This window comes from Taeniopygia guttata, chromosome 12 (genome assembly GCF_048771995.1).
Source record: "Taeniopygia guttata chromosome 12, bTaeGut7.mat, whole genome shotgun sequence".
In the NCBI taxonomy this organism is placed as follows: domain Eukaryota; kingdom Metazoa; phylum Chordata; class Aves; order Passeriformes; family Estrildidae; genus Taeniopygia; species Taeniopygia guttata.
Genome location: NC_133037.1, coordinates 6,973,754 through 6,996,887, shown reverse-complemented (window position 1 = coordinate 6,996,887; position 23,134 = coordinate 6,973,754). Strand labels below are relative to the sequence as shown.

The 23,134-nt window shown below is 46.2% G+C and overlaps 1 protein-coding gene across 13 annotated transcripts in view; it reads right to left on the bottom strand.

The window, feature by feature from the left end:
• The window catches only part of CADPS (calcium dependent secretion activator), a 206,109-nt gene that overhangs the window by 181,610 nt on the left and 1,365 nt on the right, over positions 1 to 23,134 (bottom strand). The gene's annotated exons all lie outside the window — the stretch shown is intronic.

The following is a 23,134-nucleotide window of genomic DNA, read 5'->3' as shown; positions in this document are numbered from 1 at the left end:
ACAGCAGATCCCCTGCCAGTTCTAAGTGCCTACCCACCACCTCCACCACTCGTTTCTCATCAGCTCTCCACAGACAGCAACAGATCATTTCATCCTGTTACTTATGCTACAGAAATTTAGACTCGAGGAAAAATAGGCATAACAACATTACATCATTTAAGCAACCAACTTAGCTGACTACATCAAAATTCTGCAAGAGCAACAGACCTTTAATTAAACTAACTAGCCCTGGGCCAAAGAAGGCTTCTTTCCTGCTGATTCGTTTGATAGGAGGTGATGGTGCTGCAATCACTGTCACAATTCAAAGCACTTCTGAGTACTTGCCCACAGATCACTCAAATCCCTTTGGCTGCAAATGCCTCTGCAGAAGCCTGGCCTCCCCAGGCACCTGCCTTGTCCCATTCACACCCAGGTCAGCTCCAGGGCCTGTTTTTGTGCTGATAACCTGACGCTCATAGCCTCCCTTCACCATTTGGTGCAAAATGAAAATAATAGAAAACCCTACCAGTCCTAGCCCCGAGGTGCTCATAACTCGAATAATTTCAGATGGTAAGCCATGACAGCCAGGAGCAGTCCCCTTCACAGGGCTGTGCCAAGGACACAAGTCTGTGTCCCTTGGGCAGGAACTGATGCTGAGCTGTGGAAGGGGAGCCCAGACTTGTGCCAAGAGGGTCTGGATAAGCTGGGCACAGAGGAGAGAAAGCAGCCACTCCCACAGTACCTCGTGCACTTGCTGTCCTCAGGTTTGCCAAATGTCCCAGGAGAAGCCAGATTCTTCACAGGAGCACTCTGCTGCAGGGAAAAGACACAGCTCTGTACAACCCAAAATGATGCTCCATCATGTGGCACTGCTCCAGCCCACACAAGGCTTCATCTTCTACTACACAGTGAACTGCATTTTTTGATGCTTTTTTCTTTTCTTCTGGAAAGAAGCTAATTAGAGTGGAAAAGATCTCTATGACTTTCAGATATACAACTCCTGTATTTCAGACTTTAATTTGTGTTATGCAACTACCACACACACACTGTACTTTAAATTATATAGCATGTAACCTAATCGAACACTACTAACAGCACCAGGCAGTTAAATCATGCTGTGATAAACAAGAAAAACAATTTTGTGTAAGCATGGCAAATTCTCCCTTGCACCTTGGTCAAAGTGGCACCTACCACCAATTATCAGACTGGCAAAATGCATCTGTTATTCGGGGTAATGGCTTAACTTAACATGCAAAGTGCATGGCTGGGGTGCACTAAGTACTCACAGAGCACAGGGAAAGGGCACCTTGGTGGCACTGATCACCCAGGGAACCCCCTGAGAAGAGGAGCAGGAGCAAAGGCAACAAATATGAGCCCAGGGCAGGGCTGTAAGAAACTAAGAGCTCCCTCGGGAAGGCTTTGAGGACAAGATTCCTCAAAGTATGGAAAAAAACCAACTCATTGCCACTCACATTCATGACAAGAAATTAAAAGTATGTGTTACAGCAAGGGAGCCAGGCTGGATACTGGAAAAAATGCCCTGTCCCAGTAAGGATGCAGATGCACAGCAGGAGCTGACCCTGGAATTCATGTCCCCACATCCCCAGTGGGACCAGCTGGACCAGTGCCACCAGGAACAACCTGGGCATGCTCAATCCAGCTTTAAGACAGGAAGATGTTCAGACAGCCTAGGTCCTTCCAGCCCTGTTTTTGCAGGATTTCTCCCCTTCACTCCAGCTGCCCTGCTGTACCTCACAAGAGGCATCCTGCAGCCAATGCTGCTCTGCAGCAGCCCCCGCAAGAGGCACAGGCTATATTTATTCTGGTACATTGCAGTGGGAAGCTTTAATCTGTGTAATCGCCTCAGAGAAGATTTCATTCAGTGAGGGGAAAGCAATTACTGTTTCATTTGCAACTAGTTGCCTTCCCAGGGTCTTAATCTATCAGAGCTGGAGGGTCCTGTCAGCCCCTGCACCTGCCTGGGCAGTTTTTGTGAGATAGGTTTATGCTTCTGATAAAAGCACCTGCTGATACTCAAGGTTTTCAGCCCCTGTTTGAAGCAATTTTTCTCCTCCCAGATGCTACTGCTTTTATCTTACAGCACACATCCTGCATGAAGAAAACAACTGGATATAATCCTAGATTAAAGGGATTGTAAAGCAGAATTAAATACAAGCACTACCCTTCATAGGGTTTGCTGTCGTCATCCACCAAGCACAGAGCTCGGCCATTTGGGAGGTGGTCAGATGGTGGTGGCATTTCAGATAGTCTCTGCAGCTCCTGACTTCTCTAGACAGGCATTTACATCTCCCCACAGAGGTGGGAGGAAAAAAAAAAACCCCACCTAAAATAAAAAAACCAAAACTATCCCAGCAACAAAACAAACAAATCTTGGGGTTCATTGAAATCACTTTAAGATTTCATTTCAAAAACTAGCAACTAAAATCCAAATTCTCAGCAGGACTTTGCACATGTTGGAGCTAATGCACCTCACTGCTAGGAAGGTTTGTGATCCCACAACAACCACACTAGGAACCAGAGCAATGTAACTGAGGCTCAAATCACGCAAGAAAAAAGTCCCCTTGCTGTCTACTGCAGCAAGGACCCCAATAGCAGAGCAATGCAAAACCCCACCAGGAACTCTTTATGACTTTATCTTACGTCAGGAAAGACACCATATACTTATATGCACAGCTGCATGCTTGGGAAAAAAAAAAAAAAGGCACTTTAATCTTCTGCTTTTTCCAGCCTGGCAGCCAAAGCAGTTTGACATGATAAAGAGACTGGAGAGTTGTGAAAACTACATATTAAAAGGAGAAAATTTCTAACTGTCTTTCTCTTGTAAATTCTGGCAGCCAAAAAATCCAACCCTAAAATAAAGACGTGCCTGAAGGTAGCAATTTTACAATCAGCAACAGAATGATTTATATCACTGCTGTCATCTTTGTTGGGGAAAAGGAAGCCAGGTATTGTGATCATTAGCTTTTTGATACAGATGATATTTTTAAATGAGGAAAAACACATGCATTTTAATCAGGAACTGAAGGAAATTGCCCCAAAATACTAACAGAAGAATCTACAGCTCACAGCAAGATTTGCAAACACAGGAGATGAATATTAAGGTAGCAAACATCATCAGTGACATCCCGAGCTGCTGCATATCCCTGGGTACATGTGTAGGAGCCCACTCACCCTGCACCATGGGATCCCAAAATATACATCCTCATGCCACAGGCCCCAGGCATGAAAACTGGTCCCACTCCACGGCAGCCTGTGGGTTTCCAGGTGCTGGTCTCACACAGCAAGGTGCCATCACACCCACCCAGAGTCCAGCTGCACACAGCACTGGGGCTCTCCATTTCCCACTGATGGCAGGCACAAAGCAGCAGCGTTGGGTACCACTGAGAGACAGGAGCACCAGCCTCTTCTCTTAAAAAAAAAACCAAAACAACTAAGAGCCAAGATGTTACTGCCTCTTTTCCCCAGAAAAGTTCCAGAAGCAAAGCCTGGCCTACCTGGTACTCAAATCTAAGCTCCTGCCTATGCCTTGGCAGACACACATGAAGTCACATGTGTAGAAGACAGAAGGCAGCTGCTGTCAAAGGATTAAAAATCAACTGAACTTGACCTTTAATGCAACTATGTGGCTTCGCATGTTTCCATTCCCCAGTGTAACCATAATCACATTTGTTGCTGAGAAGCAAGAAACTGTTTTCAGAGGCCAGTTAACATGCAGGCTTCCACAAGGCTGGGTGATGTGACAGCAAGGGCACCAGCACAGGCTTTCTTAAGCCCAATGGATCAGGTTTGAAATTGGGATACATTTTAAAACCACAGAACAGAATGTCCTGCAGATGACATCAGCAGCACTTCAAACTTCACTGAATGTTAGCAGAGAACAGCAGAGAAAGCTCTGAGAGTGCTCAGCTGAGATGGAAAGTCCTTGTACAGGAACTCCAAGCCAAACAACAAATCTCTGGTCACAAACACCCTCAGAGCTCCATACAGATGATGAATAAAACAGAGATTAAGTCTAAAAGGCTAATTTTTGCCTCCTGTCCCCCCCCCCCCCCCCCCCAATTTTAATAGAATACAGGAAAGATTCAGCTTGTATTGGAGTAAGTTTTGTTTATAAACCCCACACAATATGCCAAAAAAACTCTCCTTCAGAGAAAAAGCTGTGTCACCTCCCAGTTCACAGCTTGCACTGCCAGCCATGTAATCTCAGCCTGCATACAGCAGTTTCAGACATTCAACCAGGATTCCTCAGCCTGACAAGGATGCACTGAGCATGTCCAGCAGTCCAGCACTGTGCCATGCCTGTGGGAGTAGACAGCAGTCATTCTGCAACATTCAGCTCATGGATCAGCAATCCTGCCTCTCAGTCTGAGGATTTATGGCCCTGTGGGTCTGCAATTCCTTCATGCTGCCTGCCCTCCCATGTTTGCCATTGAAAAGTGCTGATAGCACCAGAAGTTGCACTGTTTTCGGAAAGTGACTCTAATTAAGTATAAAAGCAAGTCTAATTAAGTATGGTCTGCTCTGTGAATCCCCTGGGAAGACAGAGGAATACCATTAACCCTTGCATCCAGCCATCCTCCTTTTGCTTGGTGTAACCAGCTGACAGCAGATGAGGCCCTGATCTGAGTGCCAGGACATGCACCTGCAGCTGTGTTGAGCACCACAGAGCCACGTGCTGAGCAGAAGGTGCCGTGTAGGGAAGGGCTAAAACACTTCTCACCCTCCACATCCCACTGGGAACGGGACTCTGCCATCCATCCTTCTGTCAACAAATCCTCCCCATCTCTGTTAAAATCACACCAGCACCCTCAGGCACGCCCATATCTCATTTTTGAGGCTTCTGCAGGAAGTTGTAGGTACAGAAAGAAGTCAGGATCAGGTCTGGAGCATCCTGGTGGCAGGGCCTTTCCCACAGCCAGGCAGAGAGCTTTTCCTGTTTCATCTCTGCATGACAGAGAGCATAGATCACAGGTGCTCACCTGGGAATTAATCCTGCTCCATGCAATGCCACTAATGATTAAAAGCTAACAACAAAACCTCCAGTGAGGCAAAGAGAACCAGAGCACAGCCCCAAAACATCAGTCACTACAAACACACCTGAAGCTCAACACACGTGGGGCACATTTAGATTTACTTTTCTTTAATAATGAATGAATGTGGGTTTATTTTGTGTTTACTCCAGGGCAATAATAAAACACACATTCAAAATTATAAATCTCCCTGCAAAGAGCTATCCAGTGGTTGGCCAACTTGACCACCTGGTTCAGGGCAAGTATGTGGAGATACAAGTGAATGCCAAGAGCTGACAATTTTCATGCCTGAAAGGGGGAATTTGCCTTATGTTCTATCCTTACACACTACTGGATGCACTCTCAGTAGATGCCCACCTAAAACCCCTGCTTAAGTTATTTATTCTTTTGCATCTATTTATTAAGCCAAAGGATGAAAAGCAAGAAAAAGAAACCCCACCCAGGAAGGGAACAATGTAATGAAGCATTGCCTGAATTCACCAGGACAATTGATAATCATAGCTCTGATCTTGGGTTGCAATTGATTAGTTATAAATACACAGCACCAAAGGTACCAGGGCCTGGTAAGAGCTTTTTTGGAAAGGCACAGGAACAGACCCCAAAAGCAGAGTGCTCGTGCCTCTCCAACACATAGCCCAAAGTGGCCGCTGAAAATGGGAGATACTTTCCTGCTCACAGTGGACAGAAGGGAGAATGATATCATTAAATCCCACATTGTGTCTCAAAGTCCTTGGAGGAAAGGGGAAGAGGTACTTCATATTTCTATAAAACAATTAGTATTGACAGAATGGACTGTAATACAGCACTCAGACCAGAGCAGTAATTAACTATCCAGCAGCTTGCTTACTGGACACAGAGAGGAAGCACCGAGGCAGCAATCAGAAAGCAGAGAGGCAAGGCAGACACATGGCTTTGCTCTAACAATGTATTGACCTCCAAACTGTCTGCTCAGGTATCTTTAGAGACATCCCACACCCCATGCCCAGCATCCCTGGCACAGTCACTGGCATCTCCTGGGCACAGTGAAGAAAGAGCTGGCAGCCAGCATGGATTTGGGAGCACCTTCTCTGCACAGGTTGTGCTCGGCCTCTTCCCCTTGCCTTGGTTTCCCTGTGCCTTAAAGAGAGTGGCTATAAGCCAAGCAGAGAGCTCTGGCCACAGACAGCATCAGGGATGGAAAAGTACCACCAACAGGGGACGGTGCCTGGGAACTAATCTGCAAGATGCAACATACCATCAAATGCTTTTGTACTAAAGCTCAAGGCAACTGGTTTCAGCACCTTTCTAATTTGCAAAACTCTGAATAAGCCTGAAAATTGAAGCCTCGGGGAGAGCTGGGGCTGCTTGCACACCATTTCAGCCTCATAAAGCTTAGCTTTAAACATATTTGGGGAGAAAATAATTGCAGTTCAGTTTGAGGTCCAGAAAAAAGCACCCAAACCTTCCGTGTTTCTTCCCCCAAACCCAAGAGGTACCATGGATCTGTTTCTAAACAGCTACTCTTGCCTAGCCCTTGCTCTACCTTATTCCCACCTACTGGGAGATGTGTACTTACACGGTCCAAAGGCCCTCCTTGTCTCTTTGTAGGGAGGTAAAGCAGAAGCAAATGGGGTTTCTGCTTCAAGAGGAGCACCTTCCTCCAACCTCTCCTCAGCTCTCCTCTTTCCTTTATTCCCTCTTTTGCCACATGAGTTTCCAGCACTGGCTGGTGATGCTCCTCAACTGGGCAGCTACAAACATGCAGAAGACAGGTCCATGTAAAGGCAATGCATTTACACCTGCACATGTGCTTCTGGCAAATAGCTCACAGGTTGGGCTGACATAAATGATGGAGTATGAGAAATAAAGCTCTTTCCTGCTGTGACATTTGAAAACGATTCAGCAGGCTTTTCACACCAGGAAAAGCCAAGGCTGTGTGTGCAGCGAGGAGTGAACGTGCTGCAGTTCTGTGCATGGCTCCAGAGGCAGAAAATGACACTGCAGTGATGCAAGCGACTGCTTCATTCCTGATATCTCTGAAACAAGGACAGAACTGAACCAGCAAGGGTTTCACAAGGACACCATTCTCTCCTGGGTGCAGATACCAAGGCTCTGTAAGGATGAAGGGCAGCAAAGGACCCAAAAGACATCAGGCATCACTGGGCCAGACTGAGTACCAGAATCACCAAGTCATTCTTGCTGGCCAGACCAAACTCTCACAGCGCAGTAAAAGGTTATTTAAGAAATGGATCTGAATTTGGAGGCAATACTAATTTCTGGATACTGAGACTCTGAATAATCTTGCTAAGGAAAGCAATGCTGCCACAGGGTCTGCTGCAAGAGGTTTAAGACATGAGACCTGCTGCAAGATGATAGTTTAGCATCCAGACTTTCCAGAAACCAAAGCTACAGAGACCTTCAGGTCAAAGGCACAATTCCCACCTAGCCAATGCCAAACTTCACCCAGAATTCAAGAGCAGCAGCTATTCCCCTGTTACCTTACCCTGAGAGCAAATCAAAGAGGGCATCTGGAAAAACCTCATGGTTGCCAAGTACAGCATTAAGGTTTAGGACACAGAAATTTAAGGCAGAATCCTGACAAGCCTTTTGTCACATTTCTTACATGGAACACAGTACTTGGACCAGTTTGCTGTCACTGCATGCACGACTTTACTCATTTTAGCAGCAGCAGCACTCACTCCTAGACTTTCTGGTGGCAGAAACCAGCACCCCACGCATCAGGAGGATACCAGGGAAGGAATAATGCATTTTCTAAAGAATATCACTGAGTCAAATAATCTCATCAGCTCTGGGGAATCTCAGCTTCTGAAGTTGCAGCAGCTGAGGACAGACAGTGTCACAAAGCTGCTGCTACATGAATGACAGAGCCATTTAAAAGCAGAGCACTTTTTATGTCTTCTCTTCCCAAAATGCCACTGTCAATCCCAACACGCTAGAATGAGAAAACTTTGTTTTCACTAGAATGTTCCACCAGCAACCACTGGCTTCCTGCACCATAAACAACATAAACCAGATCTTGTCCCCAGTGAAAACAATAATTTTTTGGTACCCTCACCTCACATTCTGCTTTCCCTCACCTCAACATCCCAGCTCATATTTTAATTTATGTCTAAGTTACTTCAAATGTGGTGCCTGTTTTCACAGCACAATTAATGCAGCAGCAGGTAACAGCCAACACACAACTCCTGCCAAAACAAATGTGCTGGTTTCATCCTGGGACCTTTTCCTCTGCTGATAGAGCTGAATATTGCTCCACTAGCATCAACAGGGGCAAAATAAATCACAGATTAAAAACTGACAGCAACAAACCAAAACACTGTGGTCCTGCTGCAATAGTTGATAAATCCTATTTAGGTATCAAATAAGCTCTAAAGGAGAGGGTAAAGGAAGCCAGCAGGGTATGGAATAAAATTTGGCAGCTGTAATTCTGCTGCCAGAAAGGCAGTGGGGCAGGACTATGTCTGGATGGCATTGATTGCAGCAGTAGCTTCAAGGCACTCGGGGCATCCTGTACTACCTACAGAGAGCAAGCAGCTCTTCTCCACTCTCTCCTTGTGCAGATGATTTTAGGAAGGGAAGAAACTGGGAATCATTACTGTGGCACAACTCTGAAATACTTTCCCTGTGTAGGCAAGAAACTGCTCCCATCACAAAAAGCATAATTTCAGCGTGCATGTGCATGAATGCACAAGGTAAGAACTAAAAATAGAGGTACCCTATTTCCATACATCAAGTCAGCAGGTACGGAAACAGCATAAACAGTGATTCAGCAGTAGCCCACATGACGCAGGAGGTTGTTTCTTTGCCTCTTCCTCCCTGTTTGTAGCCCTTCCCAGCTCTGCTGAGTTACCAAGGCCCAGCAACTCCCAAGAGCAATGCCCAGATCTGCCTTGCAAAAAGAGCCCCAGCCCCACGGGGCCCAGGGAGATCTGCCAGCCATGAGGAGCTCCCTGGCTGCTTGGCTCCCTTGGGAAGGGGGTGATGTGAGGTGGCTGCAAATGCTCTTCACACAAGGTCCACCTCTCAAGAACACATACAGAGAGTTGTTCTGTCTACAGAAGTTTTTCTAGTGCAGAATCTACATGCTAACATAATTAAATAATTTAAAGTTTTTTAATAAGATAGATGTATAATTTGCATTTTTGTTATTTTTTCATTCAGCTTCTGTGTCATATCTACAAAGTGTGAGCATTCAAACTGGATACAAAGAATGTACAATTACAGTGTATGGCTACAATTTTTAGTGCAAAGTAGTACTGTGACTCCATAAACACCTCTGAAAAATTGCACAAGATGACATCAAGGACGTTTTTTGAATCCTGAGATTTGTTACATAAACAGCTACGACCTTGCACCCACGGTTTCAACAGGACCAAGTCAGTTTTTTTGCTGATTCTTACCCCCAATTTTTTCATTAATGTTTGCTTGAGAAGTCAGAAGGAGATACAAGAAAAGAAGAATGAAGAGTAGGAATTTCATTTACATTTCATAAAACCATAGCTAATCTCTTCAAGCAGAAATTTAAAAAATACTTCAGTCTTCGCACTGCCCAGGCTCTGTCATTCACCCTTTCAACACAGCAAAGTCTCCCAAGCATCCAGGTGAGAAAATCCCTCCTCTAGCCCCTGAAATCCTGGGACTAATATATCTTTGAAGGGCTTCCTTGCACAGCTGTGACTTACCCCTACACCATTCCTAGACAGCATAACTAACCAAGAACAATTAAAGTGCTCAAGGATTTCAACTTAATCTCAGAATGCATTAAAGTCCTTTCTGCTCTCACCTTGACATACTTTGAAGTCTGGATGATTTGCATTTTGATGTCTAATTGAAATGAGGATTGCTGCCTGACAGGCCTTAATCTTCTCAAAAGCATGGCTGTTCCTCTCTTCCCAAAGCAAATATTTATCACAAGTTTCACCTTGAATATAGGTCACAGCATTGCAAAGCAAGTAATCAGAGCTGTAAAAAAAAACCCCAATAAACTACCACAAAGATTCTGTCTAGGTAAAAAAAATCAAATTCAAAAGGCACATCTATTCCCCTGAGTCACTGCAAGGAAAGATTATTACCACTAGCATGAAGGTTATACAGCAAATGAAACAACTGGCTAAAGAAAAAAATAAAAGAAATCACTTATAAGTGTCATATTTCATCATTAAATTTTAATAGGAAAACTACTGTGATTTGCTTAGTCTGAATATATATGCAATGTAAAGAGACTCTCTGACATCATCAAGGCATAACACCAAAGATAAATGGAGATTTGCCACACTACTGGAGCAGCTGCAAGTCTCTCTCAAACCTGCAGCAACCAAACAAGGCAGCTGCTTCGGGCTGGCCACTGGCTCTTACGCCTTTGGCTGGGAGGAAACAATCAGGAATCTTCTCTTGTCCTGACTGTGTGGGCTTTAACAGAGGGCAGCTGAGTTTCCACACGAGTTAAAATGCCCATGTTCTGCTAGTCACAGTTGGTTGTCCCTGAAGCCTGAGCCTTCACCAGAGAACAAACATCTGAAGGCCGCGTTGTGCACCGAGAGCGCCCCAAGCAAGGACAGCCAGAGCACATCCATATGCATCCCAAGAGAGCCCATCTGGAGCAGAGCCTCGCTCCACAGACTCCCAGCAATGCAAAACTAGGCTCAGGACTCCAGACTGCCTCCTTTTCATAGAGCAGTTGGGTTTTGAGAGCAACAAGGATGAAGGTTTTTCTGCCCTGCTTCTGCATTACACTGCAATTCTCCCTCCTGAAGGAGGGCAGCACCTGTGACAAGCTCAGGAAATGTCAGAGAAGCAGGCTGCAGGCAAGCCAGGCACTGCCCTGCCTATGGAAACAGCAGGCAGCCTGCTGTCCACCTGCCCAAACAGAAACAGCAGGAAAGGGTGCACGGCTGTTGTGCACAGACCTGTTGAGCTCTATATGAAACCCCAGGTGTGTAAATGAAACATCGGCTTCTTCTATCATCAAATGTGTGCAACTTGTAAGCATGAATTATGCAAGACTATTAACTGTCTTATTTTAAGAGGGAGCAGGTGTAAAAGCTGCTTGGAGGACACAGCAAGTCACAGAAGGGGCAGCCCCTGGTGCTCAGTGCCTGAGCTAAGCACAGCCACTCTCACTGGGTGCAGCCCCAGTGCTCCCCCCGACCTGCATCCTGCACTAAGGAATTAACTCAGCATCTCCCAAGTTCTGTCTTCCAGTGCTCTGTGGAGGAAGGAGTAATATTTTCACCACCTTATTGATGACAGCTTGAGAAAGATCTGGATAGTTGTGTGAGTTTGTGAAGAAGTGAGCAGAGAGCTGAGCCTGTAACCTGGCTCAAACTCAAGCCCCCAGTCAGTGCCCAAACTGCCAAGCTCTGCCTTTGCTTTCACCTTTCACAAGGAACCTGAAACACAAACTCCCGCTGAGACCAAGGAGCTCCAGGCTGTTCCAGTTCAGTAATTCTCCTGTTGACAAATGACCCCTCACACTCAGCCAGAGCCCACAGATGAGGATGCCAGCCTAGAGTAATGCTGCACAGCCCATGTCACAAGTGCCACCAAGTCAGAGGCTGAGACCAGCCGTAGGCAGGGACACTGGCTGGCAGCACAGAGCACTCACCCATCCTCAGCCCCAACCCACAGAGCACTGCAGGCTACTGAGCTCAGCCTCCCTGAGCAGACACCGTGCTCAGCAGACATGCCAACATTGCTCTGGCCATAAATTACCTAGAGGGTGAGAAGGCTTTTGATACATATTTTACAATTTTACATAAAACATTAATTTCTCTGGTCAATACAAATACTGGTAGGACTGAGTGGCAGGGCTGTACACAGCAAATAAGCAAGTTGGAACATAAGAAGTGCTTAAAGGGGAGGCACAGATGGGTATTAAGACCAGTTTCATTCATTGTAGATATCATGGACTTGGAAGAACAAACATCAAACACCGTGATTACATTTACTGATGATTCAGATTTGTGTGGGCTCCTCAATACACAAGAGGAGGGCAATAAAGTCCTGGACAACTGTGAGCAAGCAAGCACCTCAGGGGATAATTAAATTAATCTGAGCTATGGAAATGCCACACAACAAGGCTAAAACATAAAGCAAACAACATTGTAAAGGACTTTGCACTCAAACTATAAGAGACAAACACAGGCTACTGCTTGTTCCCAGTGACCCACCAGGGTGTCAGGTGCTGCACAAGCCCATCAGGTGAAAACTGGTAGAGGACACACACAAAGCTTTAAAAAAAGCAATCTCAGTGATACCAGTTGTATGTGCCCCCAGCCCAAGGGACTGTGGCTTCAGAGAAGGGCCTTGTCACAAGGGGACCACTGGTGACACAACAGCTCTGGTGCCACCCTGACAAAAAAATCCATGCAGGAGACCCCAGGCCACAGCACCTGCCTCTCACCTGGGTTACCAACTCCCAGTCCCTATTACCAGCTGCTCCCCAGGCTCCTGACTATCGCTTGCCATTTGGAAATCATGTACTTGCCCCTAACTGCCTGCTCAGCCTCTCCATACTAAACAGCCCTGTTTGATGCAGGACAGATGCCTCAGAGACACTGAAGCACCTTCCCTGAGCCACCCTGCCCAGCAAAGGGGTCACTGGAAGGGTATCACAGCAGGCACAGAGCCCCTTCCAGGAGACAGGTCCCAAGAGCAGGTCAGAAGGAGACTGGGGAACACAAAGCATCTGGAGCAGCAACGCAAGCAAGGACATGGGAGAAGTCAGAAGTGGCAGAGCTGTCCAAGGCCCTGAAGGCATGAAGATGCTAAATTTGATGAGGTTGAGGAAGGGAGCCAAAGGAGGAATAAATAGAGCTAATGAGAACACAAGGCATGAGCATTCAAAAACCTTTAACACACTACAAACAGCAATAAAAAGGCAATTAGAATTCCGAGATGCATGGAGGGTAATTGCATGCACTAAAAATAGGTGGTGGGAAGACTGTCCTGCTCAGCAGGATCTGATTCACTTTTGGGGTGACTTCTGTGCAGAAAGGAATATTTTGGCATGCAACAGAAGCTGAGAAAAGGGAGAGATGAAATTACAGGAAGAATCTCTATCACTCACATCCTGCTGCATGAAATATGTACCAAGCAGGAGTTTTGCCACAGAGGCTTCAGAGGTCATAGTTTGAGGAACTCCAAATAAAAGTTCAGCAGCAGGGATGCAGTGCAGCCTTAGAAGGAAACATCCATTCTATATCAGTGGCTTTCACTATTGATGGAGAAATCTAACAATGCCCACGGAGACCCCGTTCTGCTCAGTTCATAACCTTTACACAAGCACACGCACTTGTAACAGCACTTAAAAACAAGCAAAATCAGAAGTTTAAAACAGCAATTCCAGTGTCAAATTCACTTCCACCATCCCCCATCCTGCCACTGGCATGTTGCTTCTGTTCCCTACTTGTGCCTCAGGCATGCTCCACCGCTCTGCTCATAACCCCCTCCCCAGGCTGGTGTAGCCCTCGAGGGGATGCCCATGGCTCAGCCATGCAGGCTCATATAGCTGGTACAAGCAGCCAGCTCAGTTTAAAAAACAGGCTCCCTGATGCCATTCCCTGCCCAGCCTTCCCTCCCTACAGCAGTTAGGCTGGAACAAGTGCAACAACTGCTCCTCTCCCTGCTGGGCATGTGGCTCAGGCTGTGCAGGAATGTGTCATGAGAGATTCCGGGAAAGAAGTAGCCCTTGGAGTAGATAAAACCCATGAGAGTCTTTGCAAAATTACAACCAACATCTTTTAGAATAGAAGGTACCATTAAGTCCAGGAGGCCATAAACAAGTGAAATTGTACCAGGCAGAGTCTTGGCCAAGATAATCCACCACTACATGATCAACTTAAGTCTTTTGAGGACACCAGCTCTCTTGAGACAGCTAGAGGCTAGAAGAATATTATTCCCCATCATCTCTGCATAGCCCTGGGCATATCTGATGCAGAGCAAAAGGGAGATGGAAAAGGAAAACACAGCTACACCTGAGAACTGCTAGCAGTCCCTCCTCCCTGCCCCAGCTCCTTCACAGGTACCCTTCCAGAGGTGGAAAGTTCACAGACCAAAGCACCAGACACTTGATAAAGGAAGGGATCAAAGCTGAAACTTCCCAACTCCAAACTCCCTCAGCCAGGCCTTGTGCCCTTCTCAGCTCCCCATTCTTTCCCAATGCAGAGCAACAGCATCAATTCATGTTTGGGAGCTGCTCTGCCTTCACAAATGACTGAGCACATACAAAGTCTCTGCAGTCCCAGCTCCAGCTAACTCTTTGCTATGCACCAAAAACCAACCCCATGCAGCTCAGAACATCCCCAGATAACAGCAGCAGATGGCTTCTGCCTGGAGGTCTCACTGGCAGAGGGTGGTCTGCAGAGCCAGGGTGGGAGGCACAGTGCTGGTTTTTGCAGCGTGCACCACTCTCAGGTCATGCAGCCTGGCCCGTGGCTGAAGAAGGGCTGGCTGTGGCCTGCCTTCCTCCTCGCACTGTCACCATGCAGGCAGCAAGGCAGCTGGCTCCTGCTGTGTCACCCCATTAGCTTCCTCCCGAGCAGAGACCAGCCTGTCATCTCCGGTTGCAAGAAGAATGGGAGCAGTCTGCTGGGAAGGAAGGAAGTCTAGTGGTGGCGACAATAAAAGTAAACTCATCACATGCAACATGCAAAGCATTTGTACCCTCTTTCTGAATTAGGAAAAAGTATTTGGCATCTTAGAAGAAAATTACCTTTCCCTTGATGTTCTGCTTATGTGATACCCACATCACCTTCCAGCTGCCTAAATTCTCTGCTGCTGAGGTGAGAGAGGAGCTGACCCCCTGCATCAGCACATCAGGCAAAGTGAAAGCACCTCCTTCCAAAAACTCCAGCTCCTGGCAGCATCAGCAGCAGTCTGACAGAACTTCCGTATGGCTGCAACTAATTGTTCCCAAATCATCCAGTATTTTTTGTATCTAAAAAATAACACCGGAATGCTCCTTCCTTCCCAGTCCACACCCTTCAGACAGGAACAGGGACACCTGAGGGGAACACTGAGTGAAAAACAGGTTGCAATCTGTCTGGCTGCTCATGGAGCAGCTTCTCCCTTCCACAGCCACTTGTACCAGCCACACGTCAAGGCTGGCCAGAGCAAACACAGAAATTTCTTCCCAAAGTGTCTTTGCAGTATTCAGGTTCACTTGGCCAACTGGTGGACAGGGCTCCCCCAAATCGCTCCTTGGGATAAGAGTTCATTTCCAAGCAAAACACCAGCTGGAAATCAGATGGGTGAGTGCCTTCTTGTAGAATCAGTATCAATGAGCAGAGAGCTGTATTTAGGAGTAGGGGTCTATTTTCCCTCTAACAGCTAAGTCCCTTTATCTCACCAGGATGCCACCAGCCACTTGTTCTCTCCAGTGCCATCCAGAGTCTGTGTGTTGGCTGTGACACTCTGGGCTCTGGAATGACCCTCGTGCACACACCCATGGCCCTACCAACAAAGGCAAACCACTGTCCCTCTCTGAGGGGCTCTGAGGAAAGCATGGGGCGCTCCCCTGTGATGTGGAGGTGGGGAAAAACTTCTGGATTGTGGTCACATGTTGGGGTGCTTAAGACAGTAAAATCCTTCAACAGGATCGAAGCCTTCTGCACCTGAGGGCAACGCCAACTTAGCATCATGTGGCTTGGTAACTTAATTCCCCAGGAAAGGGAGAATGGCATTCCAGAGCTGTCAGCCAGCCCCACAAACCTCATCGATTGAAAGCACACACTGCAACTAACAGACATCAGTGGCTGCTACAAGCATCTGCAAACTCCCACTGCCATCCTCTCCAGCTCAATGGGTTCTCAGGATCAAATGCAAATGCTAGAAATGAAATTCAAATGCTAGCACAGACAGTGCTCTTTACAAGGCAACCGGCGAGACTGTTTCAAGAAGACAATTATTAACAAATAGCTTCTTCTATCAGTAGCTCCTCAAGGTGTGTGTGCCTGGAAAAAAGCCGTTCCTCCCTATTACTGTCCTCCCCTGTGCCAGACAGGCAATTGGGAGCCAAACCACCCCCTTTTATCCCTGCTCCAAGAGATTGAACTGAGCCTGTGCACACTGCAGTGCTGCGGCTGCTCCCGAAACGAGGCCTCTTTCTCTTGCAGAAGTGCCTCAGGCAACAACAACACCCTAAACAAGTACTTCTTTTCCACTGCCAAAAAGTTTATTGAATCTTTTCCCCACAAAATTTTTTACCTGGCTGAAGACATATAGGGAGATAGATTTGCAGGGTCAGGGTCACTCTGCTCCATGCTTGTACAGGATCAGATCCAGTTCATAAATGTTAAACCTAAATCATCAAGTGTGGATCTAAATTTCACCCCAAAAAGGGAGCAGAAGGTGGTCTGCAGACAAAGCTAGATTTGAAGACTCTTCACTTAGGAAGTCCCTGCCCTTGTGTGAATGTCACCCTAATTTAGCACACAAGATCACAAAAGGCCAGTGCTGGACCATCAGCCCTGTTTGACAGGGTATTATAAAAATGTATTGTGGCATCAGCCCAAAGTCCTACCAAAGTCAATGAGGTTCTTTCAAGATGTGCACATCACATTGCCAATCCCCAAAGATAAACACCACAGCACTGTCATTAAAAAACTTGACTAAATCTAGATTTCATTAAGTTTCTTCATCAAATATTAACATTTAGGCATGGGGAGATGCCCATGAGGGTCACTATACACCTGACACTACTAAGAGTCCAAGCTCCCAACCTTACTGTGAAGTAGACAGACAGGTTTTGAACTATGACAACTACAAACACAGCATGACTTACCCCAAGACGAATAAATATTTGCATGACACTTTGACTCAGGTGTTCAAATTCTAGCAAATGTCTGACTTTATCAGCCTGAATCACAGACAAACAATACCAATATTATCACTAAAAGCACCTTTTCAAACAACAATTTCAAAAGGTTAACATCAAACACTCAGCGATTGCACTTTATGTCCTGTTTCAAGAATGAAGCCCACACAATTCAGAGGAAAAACTGGTTGAAGCAACCCAAATATCCTGTACCCACAAATAACTTCTTCCCAAGCAAGTGCCAGGCTAGGAAGCTCTGTGTATTTTTGTCAGTATCTCCGAGGTAATGACACAGGGGAGCTCCCCAGGAACCTTCCATCCCCTCTCCCACCCTCATGAAGAAGCAGCTGGACCCTATTGCTGGACCTTGGAGCATGCCTTCCAAGAAGGGAGGCTCAGTTCTGACCCACTGTGAGCTGGTGGTGCCATTTGCATAAGCAGCATCCAAGGTGAGGAGACAATTCTGATTGTCCTGCCATGCCTGCACAATGCTCTAAAAGAGCTGGGCAGGAAGGTGGCACCTTCCTTAGGACCTCACTCTGTTCTATTTCCAGGAAGGGAAGACCTTTGAGGGGCCATCCATCAAACCCCACCCACCCTCCTGGGTGACAAATGGAGAAGAGCTGCTCACCACCAGGGAAAGTTCCTTTGTCTGCTGTTTTAAGGGACTCTACTGTTTTAATTAGTCTTAATGCTTAAAGACACAGTAAAATATGTGATTTCTAGAGATCACTTTGGGGGTGAAACCTTGGTGCTGCTGAAGCCACTAGCTGGATTCGCATCAACACTCTCCAAGCAACAGCTGTATTGATCTTACTGTATCGATTGGTCTTAACGTACTGATCGAGTTTACATCATGAAACAGAAATAGGAGGTTTACCTTGTACCACTCTGGACTACAGCACTGGCAGTAGCTCTGGGGTTTGTATACATACACTGCTAGTGCTGGGCTGCTACTGTTAAATAAACTAAAACAAATTAAATATTTCTCCAGCTAACAAAAAACTGTATAGGGAAATGACTTGCCAACCACTTTCCACATAGGTAAATGGAGAACAAGTGACTCACCACTCAGCAGAAAAAATTACAAGTTGTGCAAGAGGCAAAGTGCTTCAGGGAGTGTCTAGACTATGCAAAGCAAGGCCATAAATTACACCTTTTGAAACGATGGGCTGTAGCAGGGCTTGGAGCTGCATGATCAGATAAGTCATCTCCACTCTTAGTTCATAACATCTCTGGCCCAAGAGGTGCCACCCATGATAATTGAAATGTCAGGCTGTGGATCAGGAACTGCAAAGTTTTATAACAGCCAAAGACCAAGTTCACAGCCTATTTAATTACCCACTTCACAATCCAATAAACTGCAAGTATAGAAATAGCCAAAGTATGACAAATATTTAATATCTTCTAGAATTAAATTAAGATAAGGCTCTGGCAAAATAAATGATAAGTCTTTTAACTGAAAACAACTGTTTTCTGCAGATTCCAGACAACTTGAGCACAATAATCACATTCTGCACTCCACACTGCTAAGCAGCACAGCATCTCAGATGTGCCAGACCTTCCCTGCCACGGTGATGCTCTGCAAGCAGGCTCACCTTCACTTCAGGGCTGGCACAGAGCTGGGCACAGCCCCAGCCAAGAGCCCAGCCACACACACAGCCCTCATTTGATGGTGGCAGTGGCCTGTGCCCACATTGAGCCATCTAAGTGGTGAAGCCAGCCCCTAACTACTCTTCCAGGTTTGTATAGGCATAGCACTATAATTATCTGCAAGCTTTGTTACAACTACAGAGCTGTGTATGAGGTACAGCTCATGCTTGAGAGCTGCCTGGACCTTGCAGCTACTTCTTAAACAGCACTAAATAGCAACCGAGGGACAGACATAAAACTAGCAGAGCATTGTCTTTACCTCTCCTGCCCTGCAGAGCTGAGAAACCCAAATATCTTGGGACCAGCAGAGCAGAATCTGACCACAAAATACAAATTCCTCCAGCAGAAAGCTTCTAAAGCAAGTCCAAACACCACCTGAGTTCAGTCTGTCCCAGAAGAACAATGTGTTGGTGCTTTTATGAGAGAACTTGTGTAAGTACGGCATGAGAGTAACAATCCAACCCATGATAAGTAAGAAGTATGTGGTTATTTGGAAGGCTGCACTAGCTTTACTGTGTCCTTACTGTTGTAGCATTGATTGTGTACCTGCTGAAATGGCAGGAGTTCAGTATTTCAAGATGCACTGTAACCAGTTCAACAGTTTCTGACCCCTCACACCTGTTCTGCATTAAGCACCGTGCTTTCATCAATCACCATTCAGCAAAGCACAAGCTTAAACGGCTTTGCTGAATTTGACTGAGAATTTTGCTAATGCACCTGACGTCATCCCACAGGCTTACACAGGGACCCAAATCATAAGCCACTTCTCCCAAGAGTAGCCCTGGTAATCTGCAACAAATCTGGAACTTTTTTCATCCTGCATTTATTCCACTGGGAAGTGATTTACTCTCGTGCCTGCCTACCCCCTTGTTCTGCAGGAAGGAAAGCAGGCAGTGGCAACCACATCTGCAACAATGTCTGACCTAATGTGTTCTCCTCATTTTATCTCCTAAAAAGTTCTTCCTGCTGCCCCTTTCCCAACAAGTGTTTTTAGTTTATGCTATTTTGAAGGAGCAAACACCGATTCCAGGGCTGTGCTGTGCCTTTTGACTGCTGTGCTGCGGAGATATTTAGCAAGAGGTACAACCCACATTCACAACCCACATTCAAGGATGCCTGGTTTGCATCACTACAGACACACACCTTTTCCAACATCCCTGGGCTGCCGGCTGAGCTGCCTTCCCAAAGGCTTCAGACAGCTGGGATCAAGTGGGAAGAGGCACCAAGCACGCCTGGTCGTCTCAACTCTACTTCCAACAAATCAGCATGATCTAGAGAAAAGACCACACACATCCTGAGCATGCAATTACCAAGCTCAGTGCCATCTGCAGTAATAAAACACATTGTTCTGAGAGACATGGAGCTGGCAAAGCCACTTTCCTCTTGAGCTGCATCATGAGGCCGGAGCCTTCCATATCCAGCAATTTTGTAAGCCCTGATGGGAGTTTTTCCTCCACAGTCAGTTGGTCTCTTGCTCAGATTCCCCAGTATCTAGTAATGGCTGCCCACACACTGCACCTTCCTCCCATCTGGGGTAGAAGATAAAAATTAAATCTCCCTATTTTCACCAAGCCTTACAGGGATGAGTATCTTTCTTGCAGACCACTGTCTGCATCTCAAATGTGCCTGGAATTCAGTGGTGGCTTAAAAAAGAGACCTAAGTGGGAAGCAAAGACAACACAGGCAGGTAGCTAATAAGCCCTTTTTCTTTCCCCTTAGAAAATACTGCTAGTGAGATGTAAATAAATAAATTACAGGTAGACGTCACAGATGTGTAGCTACTCAAGCAGTGCCTTACCCCATAAACATCAAAATAAACCCAAAACAGAGGTACAGACCTGAACACACTGATCTAAAAACCAGTTTTTCCACTGTTGCTGAAATTTCTGGGGTGTCAGGATCACCAATACCAGTTCTGAGTGGCATCTGCTTACATTCATGTGGAAATCTGAAACATAGTTTGCTGCTGGTGTAAATGAGCAATGCTGCCATGCCCACATGCAGTAAATACCCAGCTACACCATCCATTCACGTTTCAGCTGCTCCCTTTGCTCTCATATACATTCTAATGTATCAAACAGCAGGTAATTACCTTTGTGGTGCAACAGCACCTGAATTATACAGTTCCCCCTTTATTCCAGGGTGGTTCATGGGTGCTGCAGAACACCAGGCTGCATTTTCCAGCTCCGGAGCATTACACTTGTGTGTGTGGCTGCACAACTGGTGCCCGCTGTGCCGGTGTGTTCCCAGCCCCCGGGCACCAGCCAGCTCTGACACAGCAGCACTGCAGGATCAAGGAGGGAGGATTACACACCTCAGGGGAGGTACACGGGGATCTACAGCCCAGGCAAGAACTTCAGTGCTGCGGCCACAACAAAATCAACACTTTCTTATCTGAGAAAACTGCAAAGAAGGTGAAGCTGTTAGAAGCTGCCCAGGCTCTGGGAGCCTGGCAGGGGCTGACTGCAACACAGTCCATCTCAGCTGTGGTGGGGATGGGCTGGCTGTTATCAGGTAACGCAGACAGGAGACCACTCTGCAGGGCAACAGCTTCACTGCCTCACCTGCATAGCCACGGTCACCTGCCTGGGCTGTGCTTAGGGTCACAGCATCTCCCATTCTACAGGGGACAGCTGTGAGCCAGGTGAAGCCAAAACTCATCCTTCTCCTTCCAGCACTGGGCAGAACCTGCTGAGCAGTTCTCACTGCTGCACAGTTCTGCCCAGACACATCTGCGGTGGCATCTCCCTGACGTGGGTGTGGGGCCTGAGCACGAAGCCAGGTCCCCTCACCATGGCAGGGCCCCGGTGGGGCTCTCTGTCCATGGGCAGTGACTGAAGTGGCAGATGGGCAGGGTCACGCCCTGGCATCTCCAGGACCCTGCACGTTCAGTGGATCAAGCAGCAGCCCCTGCAGCCTCTGTCCAGCACCACTGGGAAAGGAGGGAGCGTGGTCCTGCACCAACCTGGAGACTGCAAATGACAATGCTGGGGGATCTTCTGCTCCCTACTTCTTCAAGGATGAAGTATTTCCCTGGCAAGCTACAGACTGTGAAGGTGGAGAGGCAAATGGCACAAGGGAAAGGAAGCAGTTTATCCCTCTTCTGCCAATGAGCAAACTGACCCAACAGCCCCATTAGAGCAGGACCAAAATCCAGTTTTCTCTCACCTTTCCCCCAAGAAGCAAATTGTATTTGTTCCACTGTGGTGAGTCTTGAGCACCTGACACTTTCACCATTACTGAAGACCCAACCAATACACTGCAACTGAAGCTAGATGCTCAAGAGGGATCAAGTCCCTCACCTTCACTCTCTGGTCCCCCTCCAGCCAGAGAAGGAAAGGACTTTCCCAGAGGAAAGCAAAACAGAGGAGCACATGAAGTTCACCAACAAACTCCAGGCTCTGGTAGTACTTTAACTGACTTCAGTAGGAGTCATGGCAAAGAAAAAAGGGCAAGGATCTACTCCCAGTGTGATGACTGAATATAGGGATATAGAGAAAACAAAAAACAAAATTAATTCACCTTTTAAAGGGTAAATTCAATTTGACATGTGTTATAATGGCAAATTTAGCTTTCCCAATTCCATTTCACTGCTAAGTTTGAGGGGAGATGGTCAGCTCTCAAGACACACCTATTTTAGCTATGTTAATAAGCCAGAAATATTTCCCTGTTCTTCATTTCACAGAGAATTAATTATTTCCTCCCAAGATCCTGTGTAACTTCCACATAGTCTTGAGTATTGCTGCCATTTCATAATTTTTCTTATTACTCCTCACTTCTTTGTTTCACCTGCACTTTATTCCCCACCTTTTCCTCTCCCTTTTCTTATCCTTTCAGAGTGCACTATTTTGACTTCAGGGACTATAAACTGTCCTTCCCAGCCACTCTCCTCTGAACTGCTAAGATGCTGAATGCTCCTTTGGATAAACTACTTGTCAATTTCAGTTCATTTTCATGTGAGAAACAGTTGTAGGACTTACATGGCTTTATTTCAGTGAAACTAACAATAAGGTAAGTTTCATCTTCAGTTCACTTTTATGTGAGAAACAGTTGTAGGACTTAGGTGGCTTTATTTCAGTGAAACTAACAGTAATGTAAGTTTCATCATCATTCTCTAACACAAAGGAGTTGCACGGGAAACAAAAGACAAAACTACTTTGGAAAGACACAATCTGTTGAAAAGCATTATAGGCAAAAGGAACAGATAAAAGAAACTCCAAACCTGGCTATAATTTCAGCTATGTACTTTGCTCAGCAAACAAAAGCAGATCATTCAAGCTTCCAGCAACAGATTGTCCTATATTGCCTTTAAACTACATGATACAGTACGGATACACTTTCCTACCTCCGTATGTTGCAATGACTAATAATAGTCCTGCGGTGTAGCAGAACTGAATGTCGTTTGCATCAATACGTCCAGGAGTCTGCCTGAATTGTAAAGGTCATTTGTGAACACAGAACAGGATCAAGGCTAAAACTGCAGTCTAAGAAACTCAACCGAAAATGGTGACATAAAATCAGCCAGCTGTTTCAGAGAGCTACCTTACATCACAGACTTAACTCTGGCTGCCACAGAGAAAAAGTTGGCTACATTTGACTGAAAGATGCCTGTGTCCAGATCCAGAAGAAACTCAAT